General features: G+C 41.8%; 1 protein-coding gene and 1 non-coding gene across 19 annotated transcripts in view; one reads left to right on the top strand and one right to left on the bottom strand.

Moving 5' to 3' along the window:
* Positions 1–19381, top strand: part of NEK11 (NIMA related kinase 11) — a 274263-nt gene that overhangs the window by 240752 nt on the left and 14130 nt on the right. The window lies entirely within an intron of this gene.
* LOC138431584 (U6 spliceosomal RNA) lies at positions 14599–14701 on the bottom strand. The gene has a single exon (XR_011253742.1). It is a non-coding gene; the product is annotated as a U6 spliceosomal RNA (small nuclear RNA).

Raw genomic sequence — 19381 nt, 5'->3', positions numbered from 1 at the left:
TGTGACCCCACAGACGGAAGCCCACCAGGCTCCCCTGTCCCTGGGATTCTCCAGGCAAGAACACTGGAGTGGGTTGCCATTTCCTTCTCCAATGCATGAAAGTGAAAAGTGAAAGAGAAGTTGTTCAGTCGTGTCCGACTCTTAGTGACCCCATGGACTACAGCCTACCCGGCTCCTCTGTCCATGGGATTTTCCAGGCAAGAGTACTGGAGTGGGGTGCCATGGTTGTGGGGCAGGAGGCACAAATTCAAGGACTTCTGGGGCCATGTTCGTGTTTGTGAACCAAGGCTTTTACAGTCTTCCTGGTGTCTCCTGGTTATTCTACTTTGTTTAAGTTTTTTCTTCTTTGCGCCATAAATCAAATATGTTCTGTGTCTTTGATGCCCATTAAGACCATGCGTGAATTATAGTAAACTTTTATTTCTCCTAGCTTGAGGCAATAGGCATTATTTTGAAACAATTAAGCATGTTTATGATAAAATTGAGTGAATTAACACAGCTGTGCCTATATTATTTTGAAATATCTGCAGTTTGTTCAGTGCTAAAGATCCTAAGCACCACCAGAAACCCACAGGTTAAGGAGAAAGTCTTATATTTATTGCTGTATTTGTTCAGTTTTGATACTCATCACTTTTTTCATTCAAAAGACCCCATTTATTTCAATTGGCTAGATATTAGTTTAAAACATTTGAATAGACAATGAGTTACTAATTAGACTCTTGAATGCCTTCAAAACTCTGTACATTTATGTAATCAAATTCTTTTTTTAAAAAAAGGTGTTTTTTTTCCAGTTTTATTGAATTAGAATTGACCTACATCGTTGTCATTATTTAGTCACTAAGTCATGTCCTACTCTTTGTAACCCCATGGACTGTGGCCTGCCAGGCTCCTCTGTCCATGGGATTTTCCACTCAAAAATACTGGAGTGAATTGCTATTTCCTTCTCCAGGGGATCTTCACGACCCAGGGATCAAACTTGTGTCTCCTGCATTGGCAGGCAGATTCTTTACCCCTAAACCACCAGGGAAGCTCCATAATTGACCTACATACAGCACTGTATAAATTTAAGGTGTACAGAATAATGATTTGACTTACATACATCATGCAATGATGACTATAATATGTTTAGTGAACATCCATCATTTCTTAAGAAATATTCTTTTCCTGAGATGAGAATTCTTAACAACTTTTATAACAACATACAGTAGTGTTAATTATATTTCTCATGTTGTACATTACATCCCAGTACTTATGTATCTCATAACTGGTAGTTTGTACCTTTTGACTGCCTTCATCCAGTTCCCTCTTCCCCCATCTTCAGTTCAGTTCAGTTCAGTTCAGTTCAGTCACTCAGTCATGTCCGACTCTTTGAGACCCCATGAATCACAGCACGCCAGGCCTCCCTGTCCATCACCATCTCCCAGAGTTCACTCAAACTCACATCCATTGATGACATCCAGTGATGTCATCCAGCCATCTCATCCTCTGTTGTCCCTTTTTTTTCCTGCCCCAAATCCCTCCCAGCATCAGAGTCTTTTTCAATGAGTCAACTCTTCGCATAAGGTCGCCAAAGTACTAGAGTTTCAGCTTTATCATCATTCCTTCCAAAGAACACCCAGGGCTGATCTCCTTTAGAATGGACTGGTTGGATCTCCTTGCAGTCCAGGGGACTCTCAAGAGTCTTCCCCAACACCACAGTTCAAAAGCATCAGTTCTTCAGTGCTCAGCTTTCTTCACATCCAACTCTCACATCCATACATGACTACTGGAAAAACCATAGCCTTGACTAGATGGACCTTTGTTGGCGAAGTAATGTCTCTGCTTTTCAATATGCTATCTAACTTGGTCATAACTTTCCTTTCACGGAGTAAGCATCTTTTAATTCCATGGCTGCAGTCACCATCTGCAGTGATTTTGTAGCCCAAAAAAATAGTCTGACACTGCTTCCACTGTTTCCCCATCTATTTGCCATGAAATGATGGGACCAGATGCCATGATCTTTGCTTTCTGAATGTTAAGCTTTAAGCCAACCTTTTCACTCTCCTCTTTCACTTTCATCAAGAGGGTCTTTAGCTCCTCTTTCCTTTCTGCCATAAGGGTGGTGTCATCTGCATATCTGAGCGTATTCATATTTCTCCCAGCCATCTTGATTCCAGCTTGTGCTTCTTCTAGCCTAGTGTTTCTCAGGATGTACTCTGCATATAAGTTAAATAAGCATGGTGACAATATACAGTCTTGACATCTTGGATAATCACAAATCTGAACTCTTTTTCTATGAGTTTATTGAAGTATAATTGACCTGTAACATTCTGTTAGTTCCAGATGCACAGCATAGTGATTTGATATTTCTATACATTACAATATGATCACCGTGATAAGTCCAGTTACCATCTGTCACCAAAGTTATTACATAGTTCCTGACTATATTACCAGTGTTGTACATTTTATCCCTGTGATTAATTTCTCTTGTAACTCAAAGTTTGTCCCTCTTAACCTCCTTCACCTATTTCACTCATTCCCCCGACCCCCTCCCACATGGCAGCCACCTGCTTGTTCTCTGTATCTGTAAGTCTGTTTCTGTTTTGTTACATTTATTCACTTGTTTTTTAGATCCCACATATAAGAGAAATTACATGTTATTTGTCTTTCTTCATCTGATTTATTTCACTTTGCATAATATCCTCAAGGAAATTCTATCCATCTTTAACAAGATTTCCTTCTTTTCTATGGCTGGGTAATGTTTCATTTTATGTATATATATATATATGTGGAAATGCATATAATATATATATGTTTATATATATATATGTATAAACATCTTCTTTATCTATTCATCTATCCACTGACCCTTAGGTTGCTTTCATATCTTGATTTGTAAATAATGCTGCAGTAAACATAGATGCAATGCATTGTGGTTTTGAATTGCATTTTCCCTGATGATTAGTGATGTTGAGCATTTTTTTCATATGTCTGTTGGCCATCTGTATGTCTTCTTTTTTTTTTTTTTTACTTTGTTTTACTTTACAATACTGTATTGGTTTTGCCATATATCAACATGAATCTGCCATGGGTGTAAACATGTTCCCCATCCTGAACCCCCCTCCCACCTCCCTCCTCATACCATCTCTCTGGGTCATCCCAGTGCACCAGCCCCAAGCATCCTGTATCCTGCATCAAACCTAGACTGGTGATTCATTTCTTATATGATATTATACATGTCTCAATGCCATTCTCCCAAATCATCCCACCCTCTCCCTCTCCCACAGAGTCCAAAAGACTGTTCTATACATCTGTGTCTCTTTTGCTGTCTCGCATACAGGGTTATCGTTACCATCTTTCCAAATTCCATATATATGCGTTAGTATACTGTATTGGTGTTTTTCTTTCTGGCTTACTTCACTCTGTATAATCGGCTCCAGTTTCATCCACCTCATTAGAACTGATTCAAATGCATTCTTTTTAATGGCTGAGTATATTGTGTATATGTACCACAGCTTTCTTATCCATTCATCTGCTGATGGACATCTCGGTTGCTTCCATGTCCTGGCTGTTATAAACAGTGCTGCAATGAACATTGGGATACACACGTATCTTTCAATTCTGGTTTCCTTGGTGTGTATGCCCAGAAGTGGGATTGCTGGGTCACAAGGCAGTTCTATTTCCAGTTTTTTAAGGAATCTCCACACTGTTCTCCATAGTGGCTGTACTGTATGTCTTCTTTAGAAAAATGTCTATTCAGGTTCTCTGCCCATATCTTAATCAGGTTGTTTGTTTTTTGATATTGAGTTGTGTGAGTTCTCTGTATATTTTGGATATTAAACTCTTAATAATATTATTAACCACCAGGCCCTGGTGGCTCTGATAATAAAGAGTCTGCCTGCAATGCAGGAGACCTAGGTTTGATCCCTGGGCTGAAACGATCCCTTGGAGAAAAGAATGGCTACACACTCCAGTATTCTTGCCTGGAGAATTCCATGAACATAGGAGACTAAAAGACTACAGTCCATGGGGTCACAAAGAGTTAGACAAGACTGAGTGACTAACACTTTCACTTTGGGCTTCCCTGGTGGCTCAGAAGGTAAAGAATCTGCCTGTACTATGGGAGACCTGGGTTCAATCCTTGGGTCAGGAAGATCTCCTGGAGAAAGGAATGCCTACCCACTCAAGTATCCTTGCCTGTAAAATTCCATGGACAGAAGAACCTGGTGGCCTTCAGTTCATGGCATCACAAATAGTTGGACATGACTGAGCAACTAGCACTTTCACTTTCAACCTTATTGTATATGTGATTTGCAAATATCTTCTCCATTCAGTAGATGTCATTTTATTTTGTAGGCAGTTTCCTTCACTGTACAAAAGCTTTTTGGTTTGAGGTCATCCCATTTGACTATTTTTGCTTTTGTTTCCTTTGCCTGAGGACACAAATCAAAAAAAAAAAAATTGCTAAGATCAATGTCAAAGAAAAACTGCCTATGTTTTCTTCTAGAAGTTTTATGGTTTCAGGTCTCACATTTAAGTCTTTAATCCATTTGGAGTTTATTTTTGTATATAGTATGAGAATGCAGTTCAGTTTGATTCTTTCAAATTTAGGTACTGAGTTTTCCCAACACTTTTTACTGAAGAGGATGTCTTTTCTCCATTCTGTATCCCTGCCATATTTGTTGTAGATTAATTGACCATGTAAGTATAGGTTCTGGGCCCTCTATTCTACTCCATTGATCAATGTGTCTGTTTTCATGCCAATACCATACTGTTTTGATTACTGCAACTTTGTGGTGCAGTTTGAAATCAGAGAGCATGATACTTCCAGCTTTGTCCTTTTTTCTAAAGATTGTTTTGCCTATTTGGGATCTTTTGTGTTTCCATATACATTGTTTATATTATTTGTTCTAGTTCTATGAAAAATGCCATTGGAATGCAATAGGAATCACATTGAATCTGTAAATTGCCTTAGGTAGTGTATTTTAATATTAATTCTTCTAATCTATGAACACAGTTATATTTTCAGCTCATCAACTAGGTCTTTCCACAGACTAATCATGCTGGACATAGGAATAGATTTTCTCAAGCACATCAGAGACTTCTCAGCCTCTGTTTTGCTGTTCTGATTTGCCATGACTTTGGAGCCCTGCTCAGTTATAGACCCAGCCTGGATGACAGCACAGGCAGGAAGCTGAGCTCATGTATTCCCGTCTCACTCTTATCAAACTGTACATGCTCATCAATATCAGGGCAGAAATGAAACTGACAAAAGAGATTTCAGAAAAGGCAGGGGGCCTTTGCCTTTGCATCATCTTACAAGAGGAGTGAAGAAAGGATTATTTTCTAATGTATCTTTCAACAGCAGCATTCCAATCCCAGGAAATTATGATGTACATCACAGAGAAAAGCAGAGAACCAGCTGAGATTTGAGGAGAGTGGGGCAAGTGAGAGAAAGCAGCTTACAGAGGCATAGGTTGCTGCCCAGGCACAGGGCTCTGTCTCCCTTGTGGTCAAGTCATTGGTCTTGGACAATTTTCCATTAGGCCATCGTTGTCCCCTGCTGCTGCAATGCTGCCAGACTCTCTGGAACTCCACCAGGCCCCTGGATCCAGGAGCCTCAGGACAGCTTGCAATCATGCACCAGATTTCCACAAGTCTCCCCACCTCTATGAGATCAGAGGACTTCTCACCACGGAAATTAAAACCTTCTTTACTTATCTTCTAATCCTGCAACTCCTACTTTGGAGCCAAGTTCCAGTCCCGGTTTATATCAAATTCTAAGAAATATGGACCTAGCCCTCAATAAGCAGTGTAAGTCCTTATTGCCTTCAGTAGCAGAAGGCAGAAGAGAGAAATGAGACACAGAAAGAAAGACTGAAATTTTACTTAAAAATTTATTCTCTAACTCTCTGTTGAAGGGATCTGAAAATCAGACTACCAGTTGACACATATGCATATCATGTTGTGCTGATCAGACTCTAACTCCTGAGAGAAGTTTATTTAATTCATTTTTACATTAAATGAAATATGCAATAAACCTAATAAAATAACATATATAGAACATGAAGATCAGAGAGAAGTGAGGGGCAGTCAAAGTGTGACTATTGTTGCTATGGCTGAGTGTGAAGTGTGGTCCTGAGCTTCTAGGAGACCAAGTCAAAACAGAGAGACATGATATGGTTACTAGTTCTCATTAGCAAGAATGTGACTGTTACTGGTTCCTCAGGGGAGACGGAGCTTTTGTGTTTAGTTTCATGTAGAGCATATGGAGGGATGTTACATCCTCAACAATCTTTATGCAGGAAATGCAGATGGGAAGTTCATAAAGGTGGCTTCTTTTGGTGATGGTCTATGATGAACTAGACCACATAGTCTTCTAGGGGGGTTTAACTCTATTTAAAAGTAAGACTAGAAGTACTTAGAGAAAATTTACAATCTGTTGATTTTAATTAGAATTAAATGTTTCCTTCTTGCATTTTTTTTTAAATTAAAAATACGTGACCCTTGAAGAAGAGTTAAGAGCAAAACTGAAGACAGATTTTGATTTGAAGTCTCTGAGGAATAAATGACAGGGATGCCCTTGGCTGATTTGATGAGTGTGTTTCCCTACTGCCATGCATTAATTAACTATGTTTGACTTTCTATTTTTATGGTCAACTCCTAATAAAGAAGTGTTGAAGTACAATCACTAGTTTAGATGTTCAAAGAAAAGCAGGTCACCCAACAGTAACTCAACATGGAGACTCTTCAGACTTCAGGAAGGGATTCTGCTGGGTTGGTTTGCCCATGTTCAGGCTTTTTCCATATAAGACTTATTATATTATGTATCTGTAGTAGCTGAGAAAGTCTTGACATATTAAAGCATGAAGTGTTTCAGAACTGTCTAAAGGTCTCTCAAGTATTTGTGGAGTGTGATCAACTTTACTTTTTGGCATGTGAACGGTATGAATGAAGAAATCTGATGGCTAAATGCAGGGGTACAGAGGACAAGATAGAGTGAGCAACAACAAGTTTCTAGCTCCTTCCCTAGGATGTGGCAGTTACCCTTCTGTAGCATGACTTGTCCAGTCTGGTCTAGCTTTTTCTCCTCCTTGTATGGCATATATTTTGCTGGTAGGCTTCTGCATGTCCCACTCTATTCTGGACTGAGATGACGTATTCTTTGTATCAGAACCCTTTAACAATTTGTAAAACTTAATTATATTAGCTGCTAATGATTGGTAAGATTCAACTTAAGTACAGTCACTATTGTCTAGTTTTTGTAATTCGTACTTCCTCTATGCATTCTGTAAAATGCTAGGTGCTACTGAATTCCTCCAGAATGCTTTTTGCTGTTTGCTTGGCCTGTAGCTTTCTGGAATATTAGGACCCTTGGTCTCTGAATATTTTACCTGCCATGGAATTGGGGAAAACATTTTAAAATTCACTGGTATACATTCTTTCCTAATTGAATTTTTTGGGGAAACCAAAGCAACACAAAGTTAGTCTCTGAAATTGCTACTTGGATTACTTTAAAAATTCATAAAAGAGTCATTTCCTAGTTAGGATGCAGGCTAACATTGATCTCCTGCAATCAGAAGCATGGACACGATGCTTATTATGAGACCCCATCAAACAAGAAAGGAAGACCAGGAAAGGGTCCTCATTAAACACAGCTTCCAGACAATGAGGTTTCAGTACCCCTCAAATCATACCAAGATTCTTCATAGACTAGGTTATTTGGGTATAAGACAAGTGCTCTGTAATTTGTACGTGTGTTTGTATGACACAATTTTTTGCCTAAGTGGAAGGTGGTGAGTAAACTAACTTAGAAGGTTTTTGCCAGACAGCCTAAAGAGCGTTATAAAGAAAATGCCCCTCATGTTGAGAAATGTGAGGGTGAAACAGTGCGTTTTGAAAGGCAGATATGATTTTTGCATTTGTAAGACTTCCTTATTGCATTTGTCCATGGAAAAAAGATACGGAGATGATTAAAACAGGATGCTTTGATTCCTTGGCACAAAGATTAGGTATTCAATGAGTACATAATGATGAGTGAGTGGATGGATGAATGAAATATAGGGACATAAACAAATGAGTTTCTTCCTTCCAGTGTCCCCAAGTCTCCAAAAGAGATCACTCACTCATCTATAATAATCCCTCGGGTGGACTGTGATTAGACTTAAGGAAAATGGGCTTTAAGGGCAGTTTTCAGACAACCAGAGGTCTGTTTTCTCTGGATAGCATGTAGGGCTGAAGTAAGGAGAAGGGCTTTCACGTGAGGCTTGATGCGAGGTGTTCATAGGAGAGAGTGGGGCCTCAAAGATGACTTCTCAGAACTAGATGGGGAGAAATTTCACAGACAAATTCACTGATGAACATCTTGCTATTACATTCTAAACATTGTATTGTTTTTTATCTCTTGCATCTCATTGTTTTTAATTTTTAACTTTTACTTTGTATATGACACATATTCTTTCAAACTTAAAAGTGAAAAGCAATGTCAGAGGCTCTGGCATATTTGCACCTTTTGAGTGTCAACTGCAGCAGGATGTTTCTTGGCTGCTTCTGCACATCAATAGAAGGAAGTACAGTCTGTATTATCTGCAGGGAAAAAATGACGAATACAGAAAATACAGGAGTTGGGTAACAACATAATGGGGCATCTCAAGCAGTTTGTATCTTCCAAACTGTGCTTGAGAATGATGTTTCATTTCTTTAAGCTGCTTTTGTCAGCACCCCTGATGGAATGTCTGTAAACATTGACAGCCCAGCCGTTGCATCTAGCTCCACAGCCTGAGGACCACAGAGCTTCTTCCTACACCAAGGTTGGAGGGAAGGAAATACCACTAGCCCTGTTAGCTACTTTCCTCCTTCCACAAATTCTGCTGTGTACAGTGGGGTTCTGGGGATCCCTCAAGCTCTGTTTACATGTGTTGGGAACTGTGTCAGCCCTGGAAATTTGGCTGGAACTTCCAGATCAACTCTGTGACTTACCGGCTCTGTAGTTTTGAGTGACTTCCTGAGTTTTCTGAGCCTCCGTTTCCTGCTTCACAAAATGGGAAAGATAATGTTGCCTACTCTCATTTGTTTCTTATGACTTTTGACCTAAATTTGATCAAGCACTTGGAAGCCCACTGTTGTGCTCCAAGTTGTTGGCTGAATAGTGATGAGTAAATCCTGTTTAGGAGCATGCATGCAAAAACAGAAGTATTAAAGAATGTGCCAAGGTGGCAGATGTTTGTCACTTAGAAGGAACACTGGAGACCAGAATGAAAAGTACAGTTCCTGCAAACGTTTGGTGCATGCAAATCAGTAAGGTCCAGGGATAGATGTACTGGAGAAGAGAAGAACGCAGCAACAGTTGTAAGTTCAGTTCCGTTAAACCACTGGCCAATTCAATGGATGCCCACAAAGACCAGAGAGGCTTTAAACTTACTTTTTATTTTAAAGTAACCATGGCTGGTTAATCTTAGGAAAATACTAACCTGTCATAATATGATAGCCAGGTCACTGTCACCCAAGGAGTTATGAGTTTTGCCTGTAAAATTGTAATCACCTGAGAAAAGGCTCTTAAAGCCTAAAATTGAGTGGGGAGAGAGGGAGTCAGACGGGGCTTTGTGATTGCCCTGAGAAGGAGACCTGGGTATAAGCTCTGACTTTTTGCCATCAAACAGCTCTATGACCTTGAGCCACAGCTTTACCTCTTTGAGATTTAACCTCATCATCTGTGAATGTGGATAACAATGCCTGTTATTACCTGAGGTAATTAGGTCCAGGGCCTGGGACACAGGAGAAGGGTTAATTGTAGTCATGTCTGTGTCTAGCATCCAGGGTCTCCTCCCCCACCCCACATCAGCAGCACCTCCTGCCACACTGATGCCTGTGTCCAGCCACTGTCTAACACTAGATGCTGACTGGAATGGACTGTGTGGGCATGTGCCATCTTCAGACTGTGAAAACTGAAACGGTTCTCATGCCATCAAGACAATGTAGCATCTCTGTAACCTGTTGATATTTAGTCTGGAGGACATGCAGTATAGCTTTGAGCTCACTCTGCAGATGACAGGAATGTTCTCTAAGCCTCAGCCTGTGGACAGAGCAGACCTAGAATCCAGGGATCCTGAGGACTGATCCAGGCAACTTCCGGGTAGTGTGGGATCCGGGCAGGTATGGGCTGCAGGGATCCTTCCTCTGAAGAATCTGCTCATAGCCTGCCACTGTCTCTCTAGAAGACACTGAATATTTTTCAAATGAATGTTCGGCCAACTCAGCCTATAACTGTAGCTTCTACATCTGTAACAAGCACCACAAACTCAAGTTGATCCCTTCCAACCTTGAGTAGGGGCAAAGGTGATTCAGTCTCAGGATCCCTGTGGTGCTCATGCATGCCTGTTCCAGGATGGTTCAAATAGGAAGACAAAAAATGAGAGGCAAGAGAAATAGACAAGATTCAGGAGTTATTTCCAGTCCTCACTGTCGTAGACAAAGCAACGCACCTGACATTTCCACGCAGTGTTTCCCAGTGTGCAATCTTGCTGTATTAAAGCAGCATGAACAAAAGGTTCTTGGGAACTTGCCTGAGCAAGACTCGTGCAGCACATGACTGCCTCCTGCAAAAACAGGAGTGTTTGTTCCGGTCAGAGTGTTGCCTCCTGGGCTGACAGCTGAACAAGCAGCACTTTAGCATTATGCTTTTCCTAAAAGTAAATGAATTACTGGGAATTTTCCCACTCATTTAAAAGTATTTCAAATCAAGGTGCATTTACTTTTTAGTCCACTGTGTAGGGAAATAAATGTCAACTGCAACCCCAACATTGCTGGCATTTATTCTGCTAATGACATCGAATTCTCTTCATCTAACCGCATGAACAGAGGAGCCGGGCTGGCTACAGTCCTTGGGGTCATAAAAAGTTGGACATGACTTGGCAACCAAAGCAACAAACCACACCTGGTGTCCTGGTTGTGGCTCTCCAGATTCCTCTCTGGAAATCCCTCTCATTGCTTTAATTTCTCACTGAAGAAATGGCAAAAAACTGTGTATGGTGTGGTGTGTGGGTGTATGTTCATGAGTGTGTAAACCTGTTTGTGAGTGTGTATACATTGAGGAAGTTGTTGTAGAATTCTGTAATTACCACCTCACAGCCTGTTCATTCCCATTTCCTGTTAGAATGTGGGTAGCAGTGGATGGAGGTGGAAGATCACAGAACAACTTTTTCTTGTGCTCATCTCTGATGCCTTGGTAAGGGCCAGGTAGCTTGACCTACAGCTGATTTAATATCAAATCACACAACAGATCACATAAGGACCTCTTCTGTGTTCAGAGAACACATCTTGGGAAGGACCCCTGCCCAGCCTCTCCGCCAGCTTGTCCACAGGTAGGGCCTGTTGAGAGAAGGTACACACCAGTTGCTCTAGTGGAGGGAGTGTAATACTGAGTTGTTAACCATGTATTAGGGAGCCAAGAAGACACAGGGGATACTGGAATATCTCAGAGTAGCAAGTGCAGGAAATGGTTGCCCCCAAGGTTGGAAGAGTAGGAGGAAGAGCTTGGGATATGAAAACTCAGAAGCCTGGAGGAGGGGCCCTGGGCACAGAGACTCAGACATTCAGGGGGGGACTGCTGGGTCACTCACGCTAATATCTCTGAGCTTGCAGAGGGGCCCTGTAGTGCGGTGCCCAGGTTGCAGAAAAAGAGAGTGCCAGCTTCTTGCGCTGGGCTCTCTGAGGGTTTACAGGAAAGTTGGACAGGTTGGAGAAACCAGAAGTGAATTCACTGGCTGCTGGTGAATTCACTGGAGTGGGTCAGCCTGACATTCACAGGAATGGGAGGGAAGTTCTCCCGCTCACCTGTCTCCCTCTGGCACCCCCTTCTGGCAGAGCCTAGTAGAAAGCTGCTGGCAAAGGGAAAATACGGTCAGCAGAGACATGGGCTCAGCATCCCAATGCAAGTAGGAAAGAGTGGGTTTGAAACAAAGGCGATAGTTTTGGTACTGGTGCAGCCTGCCAGCACACCCATGACAAAGATGTCCTTGGAGCAGACCAGGGTTATGCACTTCTTGTTCCTCAGTGAAACCTGAACCGTTCCTTCAGCATCCTTGGTGGAAAAGGGTCTTGACATTCAATGGTCCTGAAACAAGCCTTTCTCTAAGCTCCCATTTCATATTTCTTTTAAATCATCCATATAAATGCATAAAGATCTATATGGCTTTTGATGTGTTTATATGTAAAGATAACTCTCAAAGAGTTGTCTGTTTTCTTTTGTACACCAGGTAGATAATTGTTTTGTGGTTGTTATAAACATAGAGTTTATACATCCTAATTTCTTGAGAAAGGAAAGAAACATTATGCCTCTCTGATTTTCTACTCAAAACTTTTTAATGCAAATGAAATCATGAATCAAGCATAAAAACAACCCAATTGCTAACCATCATATATTTTAATGATCCTTAATTAAAGCAAAATTTAAAGTGAATAACAAGCATATTAGAAATTTTTCTCATGGATCCTTAACTTGTGTCTATTACTCAGAAAGCTGACTCTGAGTATCTGCCAGGCCTTAGAAGAATATACCATTCACTTACACAGAACCTATTTCTTAGATACAAATACGTTTCTGAGTATAAATAAACACAGAGGATACATTGAACAGCTTCATCAGGTGACAAAGTTCTTAAGACTTGTGCTTGTTCAAGTCTTGTTCTCTTGATTATGTTTTGAAAAGGAGAGCAAGCATTAGCTAGTTTCCCTAAGGCTTCAAACCAGAGCTCTTGTTTGTATTGTGTGTGTGTGTGTGTGTGTGTGTGTGTGTGTGTGTGTGTCCTCAGGTATCATCTGGGCTCCCTATCCTTGCGCAGAAGCTGAGAGAGGTAACAGCTAGCCCTCCAGCATCACGCATTGTCTGCTTGGATCAGGCAGGTGAAGAATGTTCCTGTCAACTGCAGCTTGTGAATTTTTGAAGTTAGCATTTAAACTCCTCTTGATTTACAAGGATTGATGGCAAGGAAACAATCACACAGGAAGACTTAAATATAGCAGTATCCTGGTTCCTACACATAGATTAGCACCCTTAGCTTTGCCGAATGTAACACTTCAGAAAATATCTTGGTGGAATATGGGGAGGTTGCAGAGAAGCTTGCAAGTAGCCCAATCCAGGGGAAGTTGCAGTGCTGTAAGGCTACATGTTAATTCTGGGCCTTCGGGCAGTAGTCGTACCGTGTTCATCTCACCTCATAAAGAATGTAACAGGCAGGGCCTCTGTCCCTCCAGCTGCAGGCTGTGGGCAGACTGAACCAAAGGCAAGTGATTGTTGCTTAAACCCTGCACAGAGTCAGCGACATCAGGTATTCTTCGAATCAAGGAAATACTGAAGGACTCTGTGTGACAGAAGTTATTACTGACTTCTGGAGATGAAGCAAATAGAATATGATCTGATTTAAAGGTAAGGGTTCCTGTAGGAGTGGGGGAAGTAAGCATAGGTTTCATGCAGCATTTACTTGGCCCCCTTGCTGCGATGGGCCCGAATGGAGCTGGTGGATGAAATAGCAGTGACAGGCTGAGCCTGCCGTCTCTTTGTCACCTTGTAGCACTTGCAGGGGTGCTCCTGACTCTAACAGTAATGCTCACCCCCTCCCCACTGGTTGCTGCTGCTGCCCCTGTGGTTTCTGGCAAGAGGCTTTGTCAACTAAGTGCTGTTCCTCAAAGTGTGATCCGAGACCAGTCGCATAAGTGTCACTTACAAGGCCATTAGAAATGCAGAACCTCAGGTCTCACCCTAGACGTGCAGAATCAGAATCTGCATCTTAACAAGGATCCTCCCTGAATCCTTTCTGTGCCCAGGAAAATGAGACACATCCAAACTGTCCCGCCCAGCTTGCCCATACTGCAGATTTATTTCTATGTACTGCATTCCCCACAACAGTCTGCTCCCAAGTTTCATTCCTGCTTTCTCAAGATACATTTGACACGCAGTGTTGTTAAGGTTAAGGTGCAGACTAGGTTAATTAAACTGGTAGGTCATGAGTTCACTGTGGCTCTCATGCTATTGCGGCCGACATCAGCAAGCCAAAATCTAAATTTGTATACGCCTCAAGGTTACGAAATTGAAACTCAACGACAGCTGAGCACAAACCACCCATCAGGCTTGAGGCTGAAGCCGATCATCAATCATTTCCTCACTTTGCTTTCACCTTTTCTCTAGAGGGTCTCTCCCTGAGCTCCCATCAGTGGAGGGCCTTCACCGCTTGTAATTTAACACCACTCCATTCAAATCTATTTTTGCTCAATAAACTCTTAAATTTTTTAATATGCCTCAGTTCATCTTTTAACATGTACAGTGTGATGGTTTGTGCATCATGATTTAACACAATTACCGCAATAAGATTAAGCTTCCCAGATAGTGCAAGTGGTAAAGAACCCGCTGGGCAGTGCAGGAGATGTAAGAGACACGGGTTCAATCCCTGGGTCAGGAAGATCCCTGGAGCAGGAAATGGCAATCCTTGCTTGGAGAATCCTATGGACAGAGGAGCCTGGCAGGCTACCGTCCATTTGGTTACAAAGAGTCAGACACGACTGAAGCGACTTAGCCCAGCACACCACAATAAGGTTAGTGAGCACATCGTCACATCACAGTTACTGTAACATACGGAATACTTCATGGAATTGTATATCATCCTCAGACAGGGGCCACGCTGACCTCCTCTGTATGGGTCCAGTTTCAGCATCTGTCCTGCAAGAGGGAGCAGCCTGCTCCAGCTAAGCCCGTTCCCTGTTTTCTTCTAATTCTCTAACAGGAACATGACCTTCACTCTAATTTCCTGCATGCCTCTCCTCCCGTAACATGGTGGGAAGGAAGAAAGGAAGGGCAGGATGGAGGGAAGAAAGGAAGAAAGATGGAGGGAAAGGAGAGAAGGAGAAGGAAAGAAGGAAGAAAAAAAGGCAAGAAGGAGGGAAGGCAGAGTGGGAAGGGAGTAGGGGAGGAAGGAGGGAGACCCAGTTTTCATGGCACTGTGCATTGCTGGAGCTCATGAACTCTGTTTCAAATACACCCATGCAAATATAGCCCATCCATTATTTCTATTTTAAATGAAGAGGTGCCCTTATGCAGTGTTCAAGACAGCGTTCATTGGTGTACCAATTTGGAGCGCAATTTACCAATGTCTATTGGAGTTCTTAAAAAGAACATTTTCTTTGATCCGGCAGTATCAGAATTTACCCCATAGATATAATTGCATAAATGCACAGAAATATATGTCAAAAGTGTATGTCACAGGACTATTTAATAGCAAAAGGCTAGAAATAGCTGAAAGTTGTTTTGAAAAAAGCAGTGCATGTCTCTGCAATGGAATAGTATCCCAGCACAAAAAACGAATTGAGGAAGTTTTGCATTTGCTTCTGTGGCAAGCTCTCTAGATAATGTTGTTAGCTGAGAAAAAGAAGGTGCCAGACAATATGCATATTACCCCATCTATGTGTGATTTTAGTGTGTGTGCGCATGCTCAGTCCCTTCAGTCATGTCCGACTCTGTGCAACCCCATGGACTGTAGCCCGCCAGGCTCCTCTGTGCATGGGATTCTCCAGGCAAGAATACTGGAGTGCGGTGACATGCCCTCCTCCAAGGAATCTTCTTGACCCCGGGATCAAACCTGCATCTCCTCCATCTCCTGCATTGCAGGTGGACTCTTTACTGCTGAGCCCAGGGAAGCTTGTGTACATTTATAAAACACAATAACTTATTGTATTTATATCCAAAGGAACTCTATAGCCATTACAAACACTGCTTTGGCAGAATTTTTAATACTTGGGACATCTTTGTAATGTGATGCTAAGTTTAAAGGGTTTTTTTAAGTTTAAAACAAAAGCAGGACATGTGTCATGATTTTTCTCCCCTTCCTTCCTTGAACATTTTCCAACGTTGTTAAATATTCCAAAAGAATATTTTCCTACTCTTGGATTTTTAAGTTGTTTTTAGTTTTTCCAACTTGTACGTAACATTTTTTTTTTTAACCAAATGCTGTTTTTGAATTTCAAAGCCTTTCTGAAGATAAACGTAATTACTTGCTCATAGGTTATAATATTTTGTTATAATTATTGGCTCATAGGATATGGCCCTTGATGTTTATTGCTAAATTAGCTTCCATAATCCACAAAGATTTTTAATGTAATATTTTCAACTTTTGTTAATGTGAATAGTTACTAAAAGCCATCATTTGTTCTACAAATGTTAAATTTTGCCATATAGTAGTTACTGACACCTACTGTCTGCCAAGCTGCCTTGAAGACACTGGGCACATCATCACAATTAAGGCATGGTCTCTACCTTCAAGTCAGGGCTTCCCAGGTGGCACTAGTGGTAAAGAACCTGCCTGCCAATGCAGGAGAGGCAAGAGACATGGGCCGGGGAGATTCCCCTGGAGAAGAAAATGGCACCCCTCTCCAGTTTTGCCTAGAGACAGAGGAGCCTGACAGGTATGGTCCATAGGGTCACAAAGAGTCACACAGTTGAAGCAACTTAGCATGCACTCCTTACCTTCAAGTCAAAGTGTGACCCTTGGACCAGCACACTTGAATACATAATTAGAACATGATGCAGTTTGGCCTGTCATAGAATTATGCCCACCATGCCATGGAATACAGCAGGCACCGAAGAATTGATGCTTTTGAACTGTGGTTTTGGAGAAGACTCCTGAAAGTCCCTTGGACTGCAAGGAGATCCAACCAGTCCATTCTAAAGGAGATCAGCCCTGGGCGTTCTTTGGAAGAAATGATGCTAAACTGAAACTCCAGTACTTTGGCCACCTCATGTGAAGAGTTGACTCATTGGAAAAGACTGTGACGTTGGGAGGGGTTGGGGGCAGGAGGAAAAGGGAAGACATGGCTGGATGGCATCACTGACTTGATGGACGTGAGCCTGAGTGAACTCCAGGAGTTGGTGATGGACAGGGAGGCCTGGCGTGCTGTGATTCATGGGATTGCAAAGAGTCAGACACAACTGAGTGACTGAACTGAACTGAAGGTGTGACTGTGACAATTAACCAAGAAAGGGTAGAGATTCTTACCCTTCGCTTTGACTTCACTCCTCTCCTTTCATTCTAACTAAAGAGTGATGCTGACGTAGGGAAGGGGGAATGTTTTCTTTTCTTACTCCTATCAGAGTTCAAGTGTTAACTATACCTGACGGTAGAAAGAAAGTAGAAGAGAAACTTACTCCAGTTAGTGTGTCAACTATCTATATTTCTGTGTCACCATTTATATATTTCACAGATTCAGAAGGTTATAAGCCTCCCTCAAGGACACATTCATCCTAAATCTGTAACCAAACTTCACCTTCCCACAGCCCATGTTCCCCTGCCTGCTTAGAATAGAAAGATGGTGGTCTAGTCTTCAAAGCATTTGCCCCAACTTCCAAAAAATATCCCCAAATAAAAGGAACAACTCAGGACTTCTGTGGTGGCTCAGTGGTAAAAAATCCATGAGCCAAAGCTGGAGACATGAGTTCAATCCCTGATTCAAGAAGATCCTACATGCCTCAGAGCAACTAAACCCATGTACCACAACAATTGAGTCTGTGCTCTAGAGCCCAGGAACTGCAACTACTGAGTCCACTCACTCTAGAACCCATGCTCTGCAGCAAGAGAAGCCACCACAATGAGAAGCCCAAGCATTGCAACTAGAGAGGAGGACCCACTTGCTGCAACTAGAGAAAAACCCAAGCAGCAAAGAAACCCAGCACAGAAAAAAATAATTAATTAAAAAAAATTTTTTTAAGAGACAACTCAGCCTCCACAAATAGCACTGTCAAACCTCTGAATATTATTTCTTATGTCAAGAAGATCTTAATTGAAACATCCTAGTTTGACTAAATGAAATTGCCAATATTTGACTTTTTTAACCTGTAAAACTGGCAGTTTCACATAGTTCAACTAAAACCTGCAATTTAATTCTTTCTGTTTCTTCCCAAGACTACTGATTATACACATCTAATATATTTTAGAACTAATCAAAACTTCATTTCACACCAAATGATTTTTGCTATATCTGTCCCAGATACAAAGAAAAGGTGGGAAAACTATTAACATAGGTTTATGCTTGCTTGTTACTTCTTAGATCATCAGTAAGATAAAACTGGAATAGAATATTTCCCAAATTGAAGGGAGAGAGGTTTCCTGCTTATCTAAGCAGAGGGGCTTCTAGCCGATGCAGAATTAGGAGTCAGGCAAACATGGGCAAGCAAACCCAGCAAACTACCAAACAGACTATAGTTTCTAGTCTCCAACCCAAACAAGGCTAGTGTCCTCCTCTTAAGACAAACACGATGCTGAGAGTGTGTTATGAATCCAAGATTATTACTAATGTAAAGCTGCACATCCGAGATTTAGGGAAAAGGAGAGAGAGAAGAGATGAGAGAGAGTCAGCCTGAAACTGATGAAGACTCCCATCAATGGAAGCATTACTCTTATCAGATTTAAACTCATACTGTAAGAAATTTAATTTCAGCAATTCTGTAGAGGGTGTGGTATGGGAAATGATGCCTCAGAGCTTGGAAAGCTGGCCTGATCCCATAAAAACATCAGAATTTTCTTCAAAACTTCCTCATAGTTTGAAATGCTTTATGGAGTCCTCCTATTCAAAATGTAAGCCACAGCTCCAGCCCATGTTCTCAGACTCTAAAGCTCACATGAATCACTTGGAGTCTTCTGAAAGGGAAACTCTGATCCGGTAGGTCTGGGTGGCCCCTGAAAGCCTGCATTTCCAACCAGCTCCAGTGAGGGGTGATGCTGCAGGTGGGATCCTGCTTCCAGGGTAAAGTACCCTTCTGACAGCCTTGGTTCCTCTTCCTAAATTGACCATCTCCTCCTGCAGGTCACACACAGAGTGCTGAAGTCAAGAGGCACCGGTCTCCCTCAGTGGCCTTGCTCTCTCTTCTTTCAAATCTTCCTGCCTATAAAACAGGGGCTATCAAACCTAGCTGAGGATAAAATCTTTGCTTTCCCAGTAGGAGGAAATTTGGAGATGATCCTAATTCAATCCTTTCCCTCCGCCCCCCAGCCCATCTGTATCTTAAAGCCAGAGCCTGAGATCTTGCGGACAGAGTTTGCAGCCATCCCATCGGACCTGGGAGCACTCTGCAAGATAAGGGCCTCTTGCAGATAGTTTCAGATAAGTGAAAGTAACTATAAAGCCATTGCTCAAAATTACTCACAAACCTCACTTTAATGAAGGCTCTCCTCCTTTGGGGTTAGGGCAGAAGACAAGAAACCCAGTGTTTCCTGGCAGGAGGCTATAGGGGAATCCCTCCCACCTGTCCCTTTCCACAGCAGGAGAAAGCACAAGGCAAAATTGGTCTGCCCCCACCTGTCAAGAGCAGGTGTCAGCTTCAGTTATTGTTTGCAAATTCATTTCAGTCCTTTATTGGTTCTCG

This window comes from Ovis canadensis, chromosome 1 (assembly GCF_042477335.2).
Source record: "Ovis canadensis isolate MfBH-ARS-UI-01 breed Bighorn chromosome 1, ARS-UI_OviCan_v2, whole genome shotgun sequence".
Lineage (NCBI taxonomy): Eukaryota > Metazoa > Chordata > Mammalia > Artiodactyla > Bovidae > Ovis > Ovis canadensis.
Note: the sequence above shows the minus strand (reverse complement) of the source record. Positions and strands in the feature narration are given on the sequence as shown.